The following is a 20,941-nucleotide window of genomic DNA, read 5'->3' on the forward strand; positions in this document are numbered from 1 at the left end:
GGGTGTGGATGGCACTTTCACCGTGAGAGCTAGCCAACAGTCTCCTGCTGTTTCTGTCACTCTACAACCCGCATTGCTAGGTAAGGTAACCCGTCATCTCAACCCATATTGCCACCAGGGGATACAAAATAAACCTAAAAGGAAATTAAGTTGGAAGAGAGCTGGCTGGATCTCTAAACACAGAGAGATCATTAATGCCAGCCATGCTAAGGCAATGTCTAAATCGGCTGCATTTTGAGTGGCCTAATTCTGGTCTGATTTACACTTATGTAGATCCAGATAAAGTCCTTGGAATTGAAGGGATTTCCTGTGGAGTTGCATCACAGTAAGGCAGAAACCCCTTTGTTAAAATTCCTCATGGTTTCAACAGTACAAATGAGTTGGGAAGACCCTTTTTCAGGCTTATGAACTCAATGGAAAAAGTAATCCAGAAAGACAAAGGTTTCTTAGGACTCTTATATAGCCGCCAAAACCACAAATAGAGTACTAATAGATCATAACTCTTAGAGTAGCTCTCCTGGGAGAAGAGACCAAATTCTAACAGAGCAAAAGGAAAACTTGGAATCATCTAGCTTCCATTCTGCATAATAGGTTTTCTTTGTATTTATTTCCACTTGGAAATAAGTTGTGCTTTTGACTTTATAACATGTAAAATACGTTGTCAACTCATTTGTGTGAGAGCTAGTATTTCCCCAGATTCTGCATAGCGACAAGCATGATGAACTGAGAGCTACCCACTGGAAGTGACACTTTGCATCATAAAATTCATAAAGTATCACTTTTTCTCTATATAAAACACATACCAACTTTCACTGCTTGTTTCATCATATTTTTATTGAGACAGAAGACTAAATAACAGAATGCCAAACTTGGTATAATGTTTTTAAGGATATAAGCATGGGGGGAATGGAGGTCATTGCTACTGGCAGAGAACAACCTGTTTCACAGTGGCAAGACACAAGAGCCATTGGTTTCCAGTTCTCCCTCTTGTGTCTTGGAAACCAATGGCTTCATCTCTGGCTCCCGTGTCACACATGGTGACACCGCTGGAAGTCCCCACTGGGGTCAGGCTGTGAAGAGAGAGGTATCACCATTTTTCCAGAGGCAGTAGAGTGGTCCCATCCTTGCTGCCACAGAGGGAGAACAGTCCTAGGCTCACGCTATTCCCAAAAACAAGCCCATGTACCATCTCGGAGAGTGCTGGGTGGCTCTGTCAAACATGTCATGGGTTGGGCTGACAGACACTATGGGCAGTCACAGGAGAGCACTTCAACCCTCACTGCGGCCGTGATCATTTTATTGGTATACACTTGGCCCTTCAGAAGGCCAAGAAGGCAGAAGGGACTGCAGGAGTCACCAGTAACTGCACTGACTTGGGCTCACCCTCTGCCAGCTGCCGTAGGCAGCTCCTCCTCTGTCTTAGCACCGCAGTGCAGACCAGACTGCCCCAACAAAAATCCTGCAGAGCCTTGGCTACCATGACGATTGCCTTTCCCTAAACCAGTCCTGGCACGGAACATGGGCAACAAAACATTCCTATATCAGAGAATCCAGTGAGGGAGTAACCTTCCAGAGGAGATGGGGCAAACTTCCTAAGGACATATTCCAAAACATCATGTCTGAAAAATAACAAGGTAATCACAACACAAACCCCTACCCAGTCCCCGCTCAGAAGCAGTGTTTAGACTTTGGATAGACTGGTAAATAGATAGCTTTGAGAGTAAATAGTTTAAATTGAAGCTAATAAAAACACAGACAGCATTATTTCTTGAGCCCTCTTACCAGTTTTCTTGTTTTATTCATTCAGGGCTCAGCAGGGATGCTAACCAATTCATGCAATATTGCCAGCAGTCTCAGGGGTTCAGCATCATGAGCAAATGCCAAGGTTTCCAGGGTTTCTGTGATATTTAAAACAGAGCTTTTGTTATGGACATTTATTTACAGAGCACTTTCACTACAAACTCCCAAAACACTGACCACAGCCTCTGTTCTGGTACTAACAGGAATCCCTTCACTGGTCCCTGGGTTATTAAAACCTCTGGCAAGACAGCAGCAGCTCTTAATACAGCAGCTCTGTAGTACAATATGAGACAAGCAAGGAATAATAATATAACTAAATTACATGCAATTGTCAGTTAGGCAAAACATAGTTACCCAAACAGAATTTGGACAGAGCTCTCCTGTTAACACCCCAGCTCTTGGCCAAAGTGCCAAAGCACTTCTGAAGGTTGAGAGTGGCCAAGAACTTGGTTTTACAGCTCATCCAAAAGCTCATAATAATTGCATTAAGTAATGGATTATATAATAATTACCATTTTACCAAAGTGTTGCAGCTCTGCATTTTACGAATTTTCTTTTATTGGTAATGGTATCTGCTTTAAAATGGTCTGCCATTCACCGCTATGTTTTTTGCCATTTCTGGGTCAGTTTAGTCCATTTAAAGTCTTGCAGGCACTCTTTATTTTCTGTATCTCTCTCTGATAAGCAGCATTTCTGCAAGAGTCTGTCATTCTGACAATAAAATCAAGAATGACAGATCAGGTAATTTTTCAGAGAAGAGCTCTTAGATGTAAGGAAGGGCAGGTTTTGCACTCTGGTCTGCAGGAGTTCACTGCAATTCAAGGACAGTCTATGTGACCTGCTCATAGCAGATTCTGGCAAGTCACTCCTTTTTCTTTTTTTTTTTTTTTTTGTTAGGCAAGTACAGGTGAAAAAAATGTGAGCAGCAGAATTTATTATACTCTATTGAGCACCAGGGGAGAGTAAATATAACGCTTCAATACCAGACTGACACCATCTGGCTACTACAGAGTTTGCAGACTTTACAATATTTGTGTGAAATACTGCTTTTATACCCGGAAACATAGAGTATTTCGACCTCCAGTTCCAAGTGGGGAATTCCCCAGTGAACAGCCAGCACTGCCTGTGTCACCCTACGGAAGGTGGAAAAACTGAGGCCTCCTTAGCGGCAGGCACCCTCCTTCCATCACTGCTCTCAGGGCAGGTGCAGTTATTTTATTACCACAGCTCTGTGATGTTCCCAACTAAAAGTTGTCACCTAGTGTAAGCAGTTTCTAGTAAGCACTGATTTGGATTTTTTTAATATCAGTAGGGTGAATCTCTCGCTTTTGTATTGTCTTCTCAGGACATGTAAGCAAACAAAGCAAAAGGCAAGAATGTTCTCTGAGAAACCATAACATTTCTCCAAGTAAATCAGCCAAGGCTTAATCTAATGCACTTGAACAATGTACTGAAGCCAATGAAATTGCTTGCATTCTTAAACTTGTTCTTAAACAACAGTTTGAAATAGAAATTTAACCAAATGTTATCCATTATTTACCCAAATTGTGTACTGAGCTTGGATCCACGACCTATAAACATCAGTCCCCTGGTCAGCAAAGAAAAATAAGGTAACAACCAAAATTGTACTGTAGTTGAATATCAGAAATAATTTCTCACTTCTCTAACTGCTTTTTCCCAGATGCTTGCAGATTACTTATTTGCATTTATTTGGAGCAGGATTGTTCCTTCTTTGCACTTTCCCAGGAAGGAGTAAAGCTCACTGCTTTCTCAAACTCTGTGAGTCAGAATGAGTCAGACCACAAGGTCCAGAGAGGGGCCCCAGTACAAAACTTCTCTTTGTGGAGTATTTGAGGAGAAAGAGAATTTCAAGCCGCACACTGTCTTTGTGAGGCTTTTGCTGTGATGCTGCAACTATATCACTTTCCCCCACTCAGATCAGCAAAGAAATTGAATATAGTCCTTGCTGACTGATAAAGTGAAAATTTGCATTGTTGGAGAAGGAGTGGAATTACATAATAAACAATAAAGAATATAAACTGAAGAAACCATCATTACAATTATACAGAGACACTTGAAAGATATTACAAGCAGATGGAGAAATAGAATTTTCAAAAGTATGAGGTTTCCTTAATAAGAACTCCATCTGGGATTTAAAGTTTGCAGCATTTTCTAGTTTCCATAGAAAAATATTTGCATATCTTAATTCAGATTACTACCATGTGTCCACAAAATTTACTAAAGGAATGTTCAAACTCTATCCAAAAAAGGAATTTTCATTCTTCACGTTGTATTTTAAGTTCACATTTGTGTGCTTAAATCTGTTAAAGAGATTCATTTTTTCCTTCCTTGCAATCCTGAAAACTGAATACAAGAGCGAAGTAAGAAACAGTTACGAAATCCCAAATATCATTCTCTTCCTAATAAATGGACTTGTGGGAGCCTATCTGTTTCCCAAAATCATCTTGGAAAAGGGCCATCACCAGAACTACAAAGTAGAGCTATGTGAATATCTGTATGGTTTGGTTGCCAGAAAATGATCAAATAATGAAATAAAAACCACTTTGACCTAAAATGAACTTTCCTTTTCTCATTTCCTTGGAAAAATAGATGAATCAGTGCAAACCATTTGAGGACCAAAAAGAAATTGAATGTCTTTTTTTCAGACTTCATGGCATTTTCAGTTTATTTAACGTACTATAAATGTTTGTATTTGTTAGCATGCAATCTTTTTGCTGAAAATAAGGAACCAGTTTTAATCAGGTTACCAGATTAAATACAAATGCTTCTTCCAGTGCTTGTTGTTCTGTGTCCTGTCCTTAAGCAACTTAGTGTTTCTGACCTTGCCCCATTACTAACATTGCAGCAGCTCTCTGAGATAGAGTCAAATGCTGCTGCAGGGAGATGTTATTCTCTACACCTTGCTGGAGAGCACTGGACTGGACTGGGCTGGGCGCGACTCTGTGCCAGGGAAGCACCTGTTTTCTGTATGGTAGTTACTTTCTGTATAATAACGGGCTAGTGACAATTTATTAAAAATTCACACAATTGACATAAGGAAGGGAAAATTCACACTCTGTTCTTATCACAGATGGACCCAAATTGCAAAATCTGGATCCTGAATTAAATGTTCTTTTGCTTTGCTATGTCAGATGCAAGGTCTTGCCTTCACTAAGGGAAAAAAAAAAAAAAAAGAAAGAGGTGTGTTCTTATTTTGAATTAATTAACTTCAGGTAAAATCTTAGCAAAGGCAAAGAAACTGCTAGTTTTCTTTTGGCTTCTCTATGGTCTTCAGCTCAATGTTTAATTTATCTGAAGTCTATAAACTGCCCTGTCTTCAATGGAGTTCTATTGTGCATTAAGGGCGCCTTTTTTCTTTAGTGAGGTAAATACCTAAGTACCTGAGCAAGGTCTAGTTCTGACCTCAAAAAACTAGTAATATTTAAGTACTGGATATTAACTCATTTATCATTCAATTGTGCTGCCAGCATACTGCACACTGTCAGTGGCAATTCCAAGGCAGGATCTCAGCATGACAGATATCATTCAGACCTCCTGTACCAGGGGGAGAACGAAGGAATTCTCAGAAGACACCAGGATTTTGCTGCTTTGCATGTAACAATAGGAAAGCACCTCATTTTGCCTATGCTGGTTTGTGACCAGGGCCAATATTAACAGCATTTTTTCACACTGGTATTTTTGGCTGGTCTATGTGTTATGACATAAGGAAGGGAAAACGAAGACGAGTCAAAATGTAGTGTAAATGAGATGATAATGAAGAAAACACTTTAATTTCAACATGCACTTAACAGTTTTTCTGTGCCCAGCAATGCCTGGAAAAAGATGAACATGTTTTGCAGTACTGCCAGATCCCAAAACATCGCCCAAGATCAGTATGGAGAAGGGCTGCTCCCTCTGAATATTCCTACAATTACATCCTTCCATGGAAGGTTTAACATTCTGTAGCCTGTTAGGAAGAAATGTGTGGAAATAGAAAAAACAATTATGACACAGTTATACAGAAAGAGAACTCCAGTTTAAGGAATGGCACCAAAGACTTCACAGAAAGCTGTCTGGGAGAACTGAAATGAACCAAAAAAAAATGAAGCCTTTTTTCCATGTTACACCCAGCATCTTAACAGATACCTCAATCGGATTGCTACAGCTAGGTGCTCTGTTTCTGTTTATCTTCAGTCGTATTAAAAGATCCTTCTGTCACACTCTGAACCATGCAAAGGGTTAAATGCATATGCCATGAATAATTAAAATTCAGTGGATTACAAATATTGCAACCAAGGGCAAAATCTTTGGATTGCAGTGTCAGCTTTATGATAGTACTTTGTAGCACAAAAGGTACCTATTTCCATTTCAGAAGCATTTTTTATTTGTTTTGCTTTTTGTATGTTTTGAAGTCCAGAAAGCCTTTCATCACAGCATGCTGCATCACCAGGCAATTTTTCCTTTAGAATTTTCTTTGGATATTGCCTGGAAGATTGTCATTGTGAAATTTGTACCGTTTCATGATTTACACTTTTTGCTTGTGCCAAATAGATACATACTAATACACTACAACATATGCTCTCACTATCATGCCTAACCAAACACAAACACACAAACTATTAAATGCCTACAAAGTTTACCATATTAGATCACTTACATTATGTTTAAGCGATTCCTCTCCTCCAAATTCATGTAAAGCCTAAAGAGCTGGCATAAGTCCAGAAGCAATCAGAAGGAAGCCAAGACCTACAGGAGATCGATAGGAAATTTTAAATATAGAGTCTTTGAATCCAAACTGCTGACATAGATTGCAGGGGAAAAAAAAAAAAGCCAGTTTATGGCTTTTCTAAGTAAATATCCAAGATACTTTTTATCATGTAATGAAATTTTTAATATATGTAATCTTCACCCTTTATATATATAATCTTCACTTTTTTCCAACTCCTGTCTGTTGGTGGAAATGTAATCTTTTATATACCAACAAAAGAAAGTTCTCGGAAAAAATGCAAAGGAATGTGCTATAGCTATCACTTTTTAAAAACATAGTTGACTAAATAGTGAACATTTGACAGAGTACTGTGAGGATAGACTTCATGTCAGAACATCTTCTCTTCCTTGCTTTTAAGCAGCCACTAACTATAGAAGCAGCACCACATTTGTGCTACCATAATTAATGTGGTGACAGCTTTTCCATTATAAATTTCTGTTTTCAGGGACTTATAACTCATCTGTGGGAGACTGTTCCAGGCAAAAAAACTTTTTGAAGTGCAAAGATCAAAGATCACATTAAGCTTCACGTTTGAAAGAAAACTGTACTTTTTTTCTTCAGCACAGTAAGCCAGAAGTTCAAAATAGCAGTGTAAGAAAGGATAAATGGGTCTGGCCTGCTTTATTTTGGCTTCACACTGGAAGAAGTGATAGACTTTATATTTTTGATAGTAGACATTAATATCAGAAGAATATTAAACTGCTTTTGAGGCAGCATGCAAGATTGCTTTCACTATCACAATTTAAATTATTTCAGTTCCTTGCAGACAAGATTGTCTCCTGAGAGTCTCAGAAATAACAATTTTAATTTAAATTTTGGGTAAACATCGATTTCAGAAGAGAAGATTTTGCCCCCAGCAGCTTGTACACAGCAAAAATTTTGTTTCTTCAAGGGAATGTTTGGGTAATAGGCATAAATAAAGTGAAGGTTTATTTAAACGTTGAAAAGAATGAAAAATACTAACCCAATCAGAAGACTCAATAATATTTAAATGGCCTACAGTATAGTACCTAAATCTTGTTAATCAAAACAAAACAACCCTTCTAAAGCACTCCTATGTGTCTGTATTTCCCTTGAGGTCTGTATTTTTGCAAGGCTGGAGCTGAAGTACAAAATATCTATACAAACGAAAACAGATAGGGATGAAATACAGAGGGACAAACTATCAAAAAGGAATCATCATGATCTGGCATCAAAGCAGCACTGTGTCTACGCTATTTAATCACCAATATTTTTGCAAGTTGTTACTTCTTTTGTTTCTAAATATGAACAATAGTTTTGATGTTACAGGATATATATAAAATAATAGGTTCTAAATCATTAATCCTGACTACATTGTTTCACTTAGCATTTATGTTTTATTTGTGTGATAGAATTTTTTGCAGTCTGTCTCTAATTACAGGAAGATTTTTTTTTCTGTAGTCTATTTGACTTCTTTCACCACTTCTCAACATATGCTGTATTTAGGATGTGACATACACAACTAATAATGTGTATGAAGCCACACTACTGCTTCCATTTTGGGGCCAACTAAGGAGTGCACACCCTTTAAGTGAGTGTTCAAATCCCCTTCAGTTAAATACCAGTCTCAACACGCAGTCGTAAGCCATCCTGAGCAAGGACCTGGTGGTAAGTTTCGTCAATGTCTTTCTGGAATGAGACTCAACATATTTTTCTCCTTTTAATTTGAAGTCCAAAAACTTGGCATTATGCAAGTTAACTTCAGATGGCTTTAATCTGCTGAGCAAAAAAATGCCAGTACCCTGCACGGTAAGACAGAGTTCACGCTCAGCCCTCTGCATGATGGATGAGCGGTGCCTGGGATGCACAGACACCCACGCGGAGCCCACTGACCCAGCACTGCACTGGGCTGGTTCCTTACCGCAGGGGCAGCTCCTGCCCAGGAATGGCTTCAGGTGACAGGGAACTAGAGCTACTAAGCCATGAACGTAAACTGTCTCTGCAGGGTGTCTGCTCAAGCACCTCTAGGTCAGATTACCAGGCACATTGCAGAGATGCTCTAGCAGATGCTCACAAAGTCATTTCAGTTCTCGCTAGGTTTATCTATCCTGGTCTAGGGCACACCCTGCAAGAGTTAGCCTGGTTCATGCAAGAGAGCAGAAACTGCCAGGCAGGTTGGCATTTCATTGCCTTGTTTCTGTGGGCCTGTGTCCGGTTACACTATAAACACAACAGCACAGTCTGCTGCACGCAACACACAAGTTGTGTACCTCCTCCCTCACTGAGGTAGCAGAACGAGCCCCGAGAAGACCTGTGTGGATGTAAAAAGTGCTGCTGCTTGTAGGATATAACTTGAGCAGGCTTCAGGAGACAACCCTAGTGATGGATTTCCTCCAAGCGATTTCCACTGGACAGCTTCTTGGCTTTGCAGAAGCACCTCAGGCATCTCATACGTTAATCTTTAGCTTCCATGAGTCCAAACTGCTTCTATATGTCTCTTGCTGTAGACAGTCTCCCTCTAGCTCTTATCAGTTATATAGTTAGCTATTGGTAGTATTAATTTCTGACAAATGACCTCTTGCAAATTCAAAAAAAAAACAAAACCATGAGATTTTCATGTTTAGAAAAACTTACATTAGTTCCATCAGATCCTCAGGAAAAAAATCCATATTTTGTTTTGATAGTTTCCTTATTTCTATCTAGCTGATTCATTTATGAAATATATCAAAATTCTGCATGCCAACTGTACTTTATAAGCACAAAATAGATCTAGGCCCCAGCTGCATGCAATCCCAGCCCTAGCACATCACTTCCCCACCAAAGACTTATACTTTCGGCAGTTTTAGAAGCAGCACCCAGAACAAATGTAAACCGTTCACTTGAATGATAACAGCAGCGAGCATTGTACATACAGAGTTCATAACTACTATTGTTCTATAAAAAAGGATAGATTATTTAGTCCGTACTTTCACACACTACAGGTCATTACATTTTATCAACATACCCTTCTTAAAAGTTTAGGAATCTAAATTTAGGACTCAAAGGGCCTGAGTTGAGCTAAACTGCTTATCACACGAAGTTTTCTACTCTTTCCTTCTCCCAAATGTTCCTGATCCTGTAGCCAGGCAAAGGGATAACTGTTGCAGCCTGCACCCTGTTGCTTCACCTTTGAACAAGAAGGAGGGAGGTGGGAATGCACAGCTGTATGCAACACCACCTCCAAACGCAGAAGCTAGATCCAAGCCTGAGCTCATTTCATAAGTACTTAGACCAAAATATTCTGAACCTCAGTCAGTGATTCTGTTTACAACAGGGGAAATCAAAGTCTCACCAGTGTCCAAGGCCCTTTATATGATATAATACTGAACTTGTTTCTATTGCTAACCTTGCTACTATTCTCTGCGTTTGCTTTATATACAATAGTGACTTCAAATACAAGTTCAAATATAAATAGCAGCCCTTTTATCACAGGAGTCAGGGTATTCTCACAGAACACCACTGAAGTCCATAGAACTTCCAGTTAGAAGAACAGTTTTTGGCCTTTCCATTGCCTTTGTCACCTAAAATACATGTACCTTTTTTAGTCTGGGACGTGTGAGTCATCTTCAGGAGAAAGTGGTCATAAAAGGCCACTGATTAGCTGTGGAAAGTCCTCCACTGGTAGGTCCCTTCCCACGATTGCATTAGTCCTGTCTTCGTTGCCTGTCTTCCTTCAGCTGCCTGGCCTTTGACAGGTGATGTTTCAGGAGTTACGATCTGAAACATGCAGAAAGGGAGGTAACATGCCAGGGTAGATCTCTGTTTTTTCTCATTCCCATGGAAACTTGTCTTCAACAGGTACCCATTAAAAAAAAAATCCTGCTGTAACTTACACTAGGATCAGGCATCCTGTAATCAAAGACCTGTCAACACTCTCCAGCACAACAGAGTATTTGTGCAGTGCCATGAGGTGCCCAAATTACTTCTCAGCTGCACTGCCACAGCACACATGCTAACATGGGTAATCACCACGTAATACTGAGTTTCTATGCATGTATCAGGGAGCCAGATAGTTGCAGGTTTTCTCCTGGCTAGGTGTTAAGACCGAGGTGTCTTTGCCTTCTGTTAGGCAGGTTCTTGAAGAGAGTGATGTATGAAAAGTCACCGGGAAGACTGTCACTTCTGTGAGAAGGCTGGGTGCTGGAACCCGTTGATGTGGGAGCGACACGCTAGTGAACATTTATGTTATGTTTGCTCTACTTCAGGAAACGTGTTTACACTTATGTAAATGAAGATTTATTATCAGTGTTTAATGCTGTCTTATTTTTGTTGAGTCACCTCACTATGTAACCCCTAATTTCTACTGGCTTGGTAGAAAGACAAAAGATGAAGCAAAGTTCCCATTAAAGTCATCTACACTAACTCTGTGACCTGTGATATAGAGCTAGCTATATTCAGAGATTACACCAATTCAACTGAAACTTTTTGAATTTATTTAGTTAAAATCCATGTGATTCCCATATGCTGCTTGAAGAAATGTATTTGATTGGATGCACATTAATTTTAGCCACTGGTACAGATTGATAAGTTTTTACTAAAGAGAGCAAGTCCCAGATTATACAAATCAATTTACAAGTTGATTGAAAAACTCTATTTTCACACTGAGACCAACTGACAAATGTTGTCTTTTTCTTCGATAGCTGTATTGACTGAATGATTGCAGTCATGTAGCCCTGATTACTGTAGAGAAAACAAACAGTTTCCATGTTCACAGTGCCAAAGAGCAGAAGTATGGTGAGGTCTTTACTAAAAGATTTCTTGTAAATTACTGAACAACTTTCTCACAAATCCAGAAACTGTTTCTCTTATCAAGTGAGAAGATTATTTTTGCATTATGTCAGGCAGTAACTCAAACACTTCAAAAGAAAAAACTGGGAGAGGAGGGAAATGTCTGGAAAAGTAAATCTGGTTGACTCCTGCTGAGTTTCTAGAGTGTCAACTATGATTACAGTTCTACTTTGTAATGTTTGTCTCACAGGTACCACTGTGCTACACCCCAAATGGAAGATGCAGTCCCTGAACCAGCAAGTTTCCATTTGGTTTTAGATTTCAGAGCAGAGGGAACACACAAGAAGGGGCCAAAGTAGAGAGGCTAAGAACCTAGTGTAACATGTCACAGAGATATACTCTAATCTCTATTTGATTATAACAAAAAACATCAAAGGTTAGGTTTGGATTTTTCCTAACTAAAAATGTAAATTGCTGGAGTTTTTAACTCATCTGGTCTTACAGAGTTAATAAACTCAGATAAAGCTCTTGCTGTCATGTATCCTATAACAGAAGGACTGAGCATTGCAAGGCCTTGCAGTGCAAGACAACTACTTAGTTTGTTCCAGATGCTGTAGTATATGTTAAAACAAACTTAATTGATATTATAACGGTAAGGAAGAAAAAGCTAAAGAAATGGAAACCTTGAAGTCCCACCCTTTACAGTTACAGATCTGCTTGTGTTCTTTCCTTTACACTAGTGCTTCCTGGCCTCCTATGGCAGTGGCTTATCCCATGACAGGAGATATTGCAGGTTGTGTTAAATTGCTTAAATACTGTCAGCTGGGAAAAAAATAGGAGGTAGGAGATTCATAGCATGACTATGATGGTGGGTTTGTTTAAGCCGAAAGATAACACTCAACCAGGACACCAATGGGACATGGCAGGTTTAAGTCTGTGCTTAGTATTTAAATCCCCATCATTCAGGAAATTTTTCCCTGAGCATAAAGCCATGGGACTCTCTTAATCATTTCTGTAGTACAATGTAATTAAAAACTCCTCCAAGACCAGAAGAAATTTCCTACCTGCATAGATGAGTTGTCTCACCCATCAGGCCATAGGATTAATCCCCTGCTTTTTTCTAACCTATACCTCCCTCTCTAACAGATCCTGCAGCACTTTTCACACATAAAATGAGATGAAGACTGAGACAAAGAAATCAGTTAATTCAGTGTTGAATTGTTGTAGCCCTCTCCTCTCATGTTCTCCCTTGAGAGATGAGCCGTGCCAGAGAGTATGAAAGCTGAGAGTGCTCATTCTCCTCCATGAATGGTTGTTCTCCCACACTCCCTGGTGTCCTGACACACCTTTTCAGGAGCTTCACAGGCTCAAAATGCTCCAACAAATGTTCATCTCATCAAGAGCCACAGGTCAGCAGAAGCACAAACATCTCCTGGGTGACCCCAGGCAGTTTATGCACTCTTCTGTACTTTTTTTCTCCACCTGCAAAATGTGGCTAATATTTTTTTTCTACTCTTTTATCTGCCTTTCCTAAGGTTTCAGTCTTACCATAAGATGTAAATACAAGGAAACACCCATATAGAATTATAAAGTCCTCTTAGCTTTAAAACATTCTGGTTTTGCCTGCCCTTGAAAAGAACTCTTCCCAAAGCTAAGATTCATTCTCAGTACCAAAGATCTGCATATCTATTTATGCCTATGTACAGCGCCTAGCACAGTGCATCCGCAGTCTTGGCTCAGGATCCTTCAAAGGTGCTGTAACACCACTACTAGATGTTGTATAACACTTTTCTCTGTTGCCTTTCAAAACATATATTAACAGAGACCTGTACAAAGTTACACCCCTAGAAGTGAAGAATGCTGGTCATGCTCTCAGCTAGTGAGGCTCTGTCATGATCCACTCCTGAAGAGCACAGCATTAGCAAAAGCAGTGTAAAAGAAACACAAGAATTTATGTCTCCTCCCAGTGCAGAGTTAAGCTACAGATTTTTTTTCCTCAAGTTAGAGTAGATGTTAAATGCTGTCATAGGATCAAAAGTCATTCAGAGAAATTTATAGAAGAAAAATCCATAAAAGGCTGTTAAAGACAAATATATTGTGTCCACCTTGGGAAGCCCCTAGCTGGCTGGAAGAATATTCTGATATTAATCACTGGATAATCATCCTGCTCCTATGCCTTTCCTTAGACACTCCTACGACAACGTACCAGGACGAAGGGACGCTGCTGAGGTGAACACATTCAAGCACCCTTACAGAAGGATCAGTGCGACCAGAGATCAGCTGAATGGTCCATGGGATCTTCCAACAGTCCATGGCAAATATGGCTAGCACAATAGTTGGATCATCGTGGAAGAGCGATTCAGGCATCTGAGTTATGCTGTGAAGGAGAGAAAGATGAGGAGGGGCTCCACAGTTCTCTCCGCTGTGATAATGCTGAACTTGACCTCTCTGGAAGGTAACTGGGCACAGAGAACTGTACTGAAGGGGGCTCCTGGGGCAGCAGACAAGGGAGCAGGCACCAGGCAATGGCTGTGTCTTCTGCTTTTTCTCTTCCCTCCCACCTCAGCTCTCCAGGTGGTTTCCCATGCTGTTTATTCTCCTATTAATGTGCTATCCTCACAAACAGAATCACAGAGGCATGGGAATGCACATGTCTGCATGCATGCACACAGGCACACACTTGCAGATGTTTAGGAATGTCACATCTGTACACCGTCAGGAGTACGTGCATGGCTTTGATACCACTTCAGAAACCCACAGAGCCCGTGGCACCAAGGCGGTGGACAAGCTGGGACTCCCATTACAATGTGATATGTGGGTATTTGTTTGTCATTCTCCCTCAGTAGCTGCATGCTCATAGCCTGTCTGCATTTATTTATTTTGCTGGCATTGCTCGTGGAGGTCTTAAATCATCCTAAATGAAACATTTGAATAAAAATGTCTGAGAACTGTCAGCGTGCAATCCCACTCCGCATTCTTTTCTAAGCTTTGCATCCACTTCACAGTACAGATGCTTGCAGTCTGGTGTGTTATAACTTGCTTTTATTTTCAAATAGTGCATTTGTCAACATTTCAGAGCCATCCAACCTCCATCAGGACACAATGACAGCTGATCATAGGTTTTAAATAGCTGCCTGATATTTGGAAATACAGCTTTCTAAGCGTCCACGATTAACTCCATGATTCATTCAAAGTTGAAAGAAGGAAGACAGTGACTCTTCTCTGATGCACCATGGTTATGAACATGATCTATTTTTAAAAATCTCTGACTAGCCAAATTGTAAAGCAAGGGAGGACATCTAATGTACTAATAAGTGTCCACTGCATAACTGCACAGGAAGGTCAGGTATCGACACACAGCCAGTGAGTCAGGGAGATCTCCTTCACCACTGTTCACCATAACCTGAGGCCAAATCATTTATAAAACCTTCAAAAAGCATTGGCAATAAAAAAAAACAAAGCCCAGCAAATCTCTTTCTTGTCCATTCTTAGGCACACAACCAAGAGGTAAGCGGAGCTGTGCAGATCTGCAGCAGCGAGATCTGAGGCCAGCAGAGCACCCAGGACACGCTGGCAGCACATCAGGGCACTCAGTGCAGAGCTGCCACGTAGCCCATCCTTGCAGCCAGGAGAGCACAAGTAGTGTACTGATGGTTGTACAGCCCTGAACACAAGCTAGAGGCAGAGTTAGTCTGCGGCCAGAGCAGTGTTCACAGCAATATACTGTGTCTATGACCAAGTCAACATCTGTGTCTAGTGCGGCATTACGCTTTGTAGACACAGCTTTTACTCAGAGCTAGCTTATGGCTCTCTCGAGCATGTACCGTTGCAAAATTTAGTCTTGCCTCAGTGCTGGCAGGCTAAAGCCCAAGGATCAGAAATGAAATGCTGACTGTTCTGATGTCTAACTTACCACTTCAGCTACTGCTGGACCTACGGTACAACTACTTGCTTTAGTTCCCAGTATTTTTTCTGCACTTAGACACATTTTTTATAGAGAGGGGAAAAAAAGTAGATACTAAAATTCAATTTCGTAGTAAGGTTTGAAAACCGATGCAACATTCCTGAAGTAAATTCAGTGCTTCTTTGTAATAAACTATTTTTATTTTGTGACGTGTAATTAGTTTTGATAATTGACTATTTAAGAAATAAAGTATAAAAAAACTGTCATAGGATGCTACCTGAGCCAATGAATACCAATCAAGTCTGTTCCATAACTCAGCAATTCAGGATGATTGATCTGACATATTTTAAAAGAGGTATTGCAACTAGTTTCAGGTGTGGTGGTAAGGGAAAATCTTGGTTTTGTAACTTTCCTGAAACGACAACTCCAGTTACACTTTATATAAATGTTGGCCAATGACAAGTCCTAATGCTTCATAACATTTCAGCTTTGCATTTGTTATTTAGCAGGGTTTTGAATAATTGGCTAGATGACCCATTATTATGTTGCTGGATCAGGCTTCAGTGACCACCAAAAGCAAGGCTTTGGTGCCCACCAATCAGAAGGAAACTGGTTAAATTTTGTTTAACCAGTCACTGGCAGTTTGGTGATAGGAGCTTTCCTGTTATCATACACATCCCTTCCTTTAATCCCTAGATTTCAAAATCCTGCCCTCATTTGGTACTGCATCTCTCACTTAACTTCAATATCTTTCTAATGTCCTCTGGAAGTGTCTAGAATGCCAAGAAAAACTTGTCATGATTGTAGATAATAAACGACAGCTGACTATAACTCAAGACACTGCCAAAATTCTTCATTAAAGTTTCCCATTCTAGGAAGCAATATTACCCTGTGTAAAGAGAAATGTCAGCACACCCTGCAGTAGTCCCTGAACTGAGACCATTTATTTAAAATGTTTGACACAATGTTTTATGGATTATTTGCCTACCAGAGAAGGACCCTAACCATTTGATTGACTGACTGATTGACTGATTTGCTTTCTTTTGTGCCTCAAACATTCTGCTCTCTGCCAGCCTGAAGCTGTAAAGATTGACCTGGATTTCTGCAGTTTTGAAATTTGTCTTAAAAGAAGTAAGAACTAAAATTTAAAACTAAAGAATACCTCTCCTATCCCAGTGAAGAAGAGAAACAAACCTGAAGAACAAATAGGAAACTCAGTGAATTCATAGCACACCCTTCATTCCTTCCAGTTTCTTAACAGAGACAACAGAATAGAAGATGGCTAGCACCATGAGCACAGTTTGGTATGAAAACAATCTTAAATATGTCCTGCCTTAATTTCTGAAATATCTTCAAATTTGTCAAGATGGGCATCTGTTTTGAAGGACTTTTACATATGCTAAAAGATGGACAGGTCCAAGCAAAATCCTTCTGTCTGGAAATGAAGACTTCTTTGAGTTCATACAGCTGTACAGAGTATCCAGCTTTACACACTGCAAATCACTCAGGTGATGCTTGCCTATCTGCCCACCCCTGCTGCCCTGTAGCAATGCCAGTCACCTGCATGTCCTTGGCACAGATTGGCTATGTCTGGGCAGGGGGACACAGACACAAACAGAGGCTGCGGCAACAGCCTTGGCAGTGAGGTCCTGAATGTCAAGAAACCACCAGAGCTGGGGTAGCAGGCTTATGGCCAGATCCTTCCCTTTTTGAATGACCAAACAGTGAGGGAGGATAGCAAAAAGTACTAGCATTCTATGACCTAGCCTGGAAGGCATGAATCTTTCAATTAAAAATATATATACACTGAGTAAAAGAAAGATTAAATGTCTGCAAAGATCTCTACTCTCATTTTCCACTTAAAGGAACAAGGACAGACAACTCCTATTCCCTGTTATGCTGTTCCTCATGTTGGCACAGCCCACTCTCTCTGCAAACATGCTGCATGACACAGCTCCTTCTCGGCTCTGATCTCCTATTTGTCCTGTTCCACCATCACCAGCAACAGCTCTGTCTTCCAGCACTCCCAGCACCTGCTTTCATGCCAAGCAATTTGCTAACCTATTGCCCTCATTCCATTTATATGCCTTAAAACTTTCCCCCACCCCCTGCCACCTTCCCCTGTGAGAAGGGACCACTGGCAATATTTTAGCAGCAACCTCCAGCACTGACTGAGAGAAACAACTTACCAGTCATGGTGACCATTGATTAATGTTGCTCCATTCTACACTTTGCCATGACTACCTCATTCAACATAAAACCCTTGCCATGTTGTGTTGAGTTTAGCTCGTTAAAGGTCATTGGATCAAGCGCACAAACCGACGTGGAAGCAGGAAGAAGAATCAAGGTTTTCTCCTTGCCAAGAATGCACCTATAAATAGTAGCCCACAGGATTAGACTCTTTTTTGCTTTCTGTGCTCCCATCGGTCTCACATATTACCTGTAGAATAGATGACCATTACCACAGGCTTGTCTGTGGACTGCCAAAGAGTGCAGTCTCCTGGGAAGGACAATCTGAATCTCATTAGGATGAGAGGAATATTAAACCAGATCTCCCCATTTTTGATTAACATCTCTAAACTTCATACAAAATGAAGTGCAGTGCTACCACTATCTTCTTTATCTGTGGTTTGGAAACGACTGCTTTGCCCTGCACTGAACCCAGTACCCATAGCGTGTGCTAGACGGGTCTAATTTGCTCCCAGATTGGCTTGGATTTCAGACAGGTGCCAGAAAGCTCCATTAGCTATGACAGCAGTGTCTCAAGGCACAAGCCACAGAGCCTTGACCATCTCTGCAAGGGCAAGGAGGGTGGTGGTGCTAAGCACTGCACTGTCACCTGGAGGCACCCAGGCACGCTCTGAACAAACTGCAGTTGGTTTGGTTTGTCTGGACCAGCTAAGACTGCTTCGCATCAGCCAGGGCTGATGCCTGCGTTAGCAGAGCTACACAGCTATGTAGCTGTACCTATCTGTCTGACTGCTTATGGTGTTATACAGATGTATGCCCTCCTGGAGGTTTCCTCTTCCAGCAGCAGGGAGGGCTCAGGACCACAGCACGTAGGTCTGAGCCACAGCAGTCTGTGCGCTGGAACAAGTTCAGGAACAAGTTCAGATGTTCAAGTTCAGTGCAGCAGTCTTTGTAAGGCAATGCTTTGAACTCCCTCCTGGTTCTCTGTCTGCTAAAGGAGGACAGAGGCATTCTCTCCTTAGTAGGGATGTTATAAGATGTTGTGAAGCTTGCATTTGGATAATGGGGCCATGCAGCTACCTTAGATGCTTTGTTAGAAACCATATAATGCACTTGTGATTTGTTAGGAAATACTGCTTTTTGCTTGCTATGTCTATATAGGTATATAGTTATATAGGGGCTAAACCCTCTGCATTTTGCAATAGGCTAAATCTTTCCTGTCCCAAGGTGAAATATTTTTGAAGATACTTCAGTAAATTGCTCCATCCATCCATAAGTTCCATCAAGGTAAAAAAATATTCTTTTTTCTGCATTTTAAAAAAATTGAGGAGTATTTTTCCATAACAATAAATCGAGAACATTTGAGAGGAAGAGACAGACTGCCTACTACAAAACACACAGAGCAAAATAGAAATACATACCTTATACTTCATCACTAGAAGCTTATTTTTTAAGTTTAAGGTTGAACACCATATAATCAATGACATCAGTTACTACAAACTAAATGGCCTAAATTAAAATGGTAAAATCAAACTATGAGGCATTCTCAGGCGTAAAAACTAGTGTCAAATATTCTTTCAGCTGTGTGTCTGGTTGGAGTAGCTGATAATGAGCTTTGTTCAAGTGTGGCTGCTCCCAGGTGATAGGTCTGCTCCACTGCGGCTGGGTGACTGCTTCTATATACAAACAGGGCCTATCCCCAGAAACCAACTGCTGTACCAAAACCATAATTAGTTACCTGATGCTATCCAGATAAAAGCCAAGACAATAAAAGGATGAGTGACAAAGGCAGAAGACTCTTCTTGTGTCAAAGGTTTTGAGTTATCAATGATCAAATGATGCAGTAGAGGAAAAAGTTCTGGCTTAATTGATATCGTGAAGCATGTTCCATGTGCACAGTGTCCAAAACAGATGCTGATATTCAGTGGTGACATGGAGGTGGGAAGTAGCACCAAATTTATTGACAAATTAAAATGCTTAGATCATATTTAGCTCAAGCTGCGAATTGTCATAGTCATCACAAAGTAATGAGGTGGACTCCGGCAGCCATGCAAATGTGCACATTTGGGGAACAGAAGGTCCTGAGGTGCTTTTCTCCTTTGTACTCTCTGATGGAAACCAAGTCCATGTCTGTGTCCCACAGACCTGCATCTGAGCAGTTCCTCGGCATATTAAAGTTTTATAGCACAGCATTTAAAAATCTTTTAGTAGGTGCTGATCATCTGATAGTAATATGAAAAAGGATATTGGGACTGCTTGGAGAGTGTTGGTCTGTGCTACTTGCCACTCACACAATATCAAGAGATAGTGTTTTCCATGGAAATCTGACCATCTTAATTCTGGTCAGAAGCAACCAATCTGTAATAGCACAACCAGCAGTACAGAAAAACTAACTAAAAGCTCTTCTGCACCAAAGGTTACCAAGATCAAGATGCGAAGATGTTCTGGAGGAAGCATTATTTAATTGTTTCAGAGCTAGTTAAAAGACAGGAAGCAAAAAACAGGGATTAAGTGTCACTTACAGGATGGAGAAAATACTGAGTATCCCCAGGATGCTGGAACTGGTTTTATTTAACATCTTCATCAATGACCTGGAGAAGCAAGTGTGCAGCAAAATCCCAAAGTTTCCAGATCATACTAAGCTTTACATCTAGTCAAGTGCCACGCCAATGGAGAGGAGACACAGAAGGGCTTCACTGATCTGAGCAAAGGCATCCCCATTCAGAATGCTATGCATCTGCACTGGTGTGCCTTACCGGCACAGCTGTGCCTTACCGGCACAGCTGTGTGAGAGAGGACTTCTCATGCATGCAAGGCTTTATTCCTTCATAGGAGAGGCCATTATCCATGAGATCGTAACAGCAGATGGTCCCATTCCCAGGGAGGAATCTCAAACTTCATTTTGCTAACAATCACAAATTACCGTATTTCAGAACAAACTTGAGGTTCAAGGAGACCTTGCGGCATGGCTGGATGAAATGTTGCATTACATAAATAAAACCGGTTCCAGAAAGGACTACAGTAACATATCCAGCTTCCAGACTGGTTTCAGTAACTGATGACAGCTTATTATGTGTGAGAATACTGAGTGTTTTTCCGTTCATCATTATTCGTAAAGCAGTATTTTTTACTTTCCAAATTTGAAGAGCTTTGAGGCTTTTTTGTCCCTGAGCCATTCAAGGAAGCAAAAAATCTAACTCCTTCATATTTTCAAAGAACAGTAATTAGATCTGCTGTCTTTCATCTTAGTTTAAGCCTGTTATTCCTGTCCAAAGCCTTCATCATTACTAAATCAGTGTGACACCGATCATCTAGTTACTAGTACAAGCATAATGATGGACATTTGCAAAGCTGAAATTTTGAGGTCTGTTGATTGGAATTGATGTCACTGAATTTTAGGAGTGGGATTTAGCACTGGATTAAGACAACTAGGTGTCGGTGTCAAAAGTGTTTAAGGTATTCAAAGAATACTTGTAGGTGTCTTGTGCTGCGTTAGAGTGCTTAGGTACTCTAAAGCATTTGAGGCATCCTCACAGGGCTAGCATATGCCA

At 40.5% G+C, this 20,941-nt stretch overlaps 1 long non-coding RNA gene across 1 annotated transcript; it reads right to left on the reverse strand.

Moving 5' to 3' along the window:
• Positions 1–905: 905 nt before the first annotated feature.
• Positions 906–18,263, reverse strand: LOC142362245 (uncharacterized). The gene is made up of 6 exons (XR_012764860.1): positions 17,390–18,263; positions 13,503–13,673; positions 10,105–10,285; positions 6,458–6,546; positions 1,783–1,898; positions 906–1,070 (listed from the first exon to the last, which is right to left on the reverse strand). It is a non-coding gene; the product is annotated as an uncharacterized LOC142362245 (long non-coding RNA).
• Positions 18,264–20,941: the final 2,678 nt, after the last annotated feature.

This window comes from Opisthocomus hoazin, chromosome 8, assembly GCF_030867145.1.
Source record: "Opisthocomus hoazin isolate bOpiHoa1 chromosome 8, bOpiHoa1.hap1, whole genome shotgun sequence".
In the NCBI taxonomy this organism is placed as follows: Eukaryota; Metazoa; Chordata; class Aves; order Opisthocomiformes; family Opisthocomidae; genus Opisthocomus; species Opisthocomus hoazin.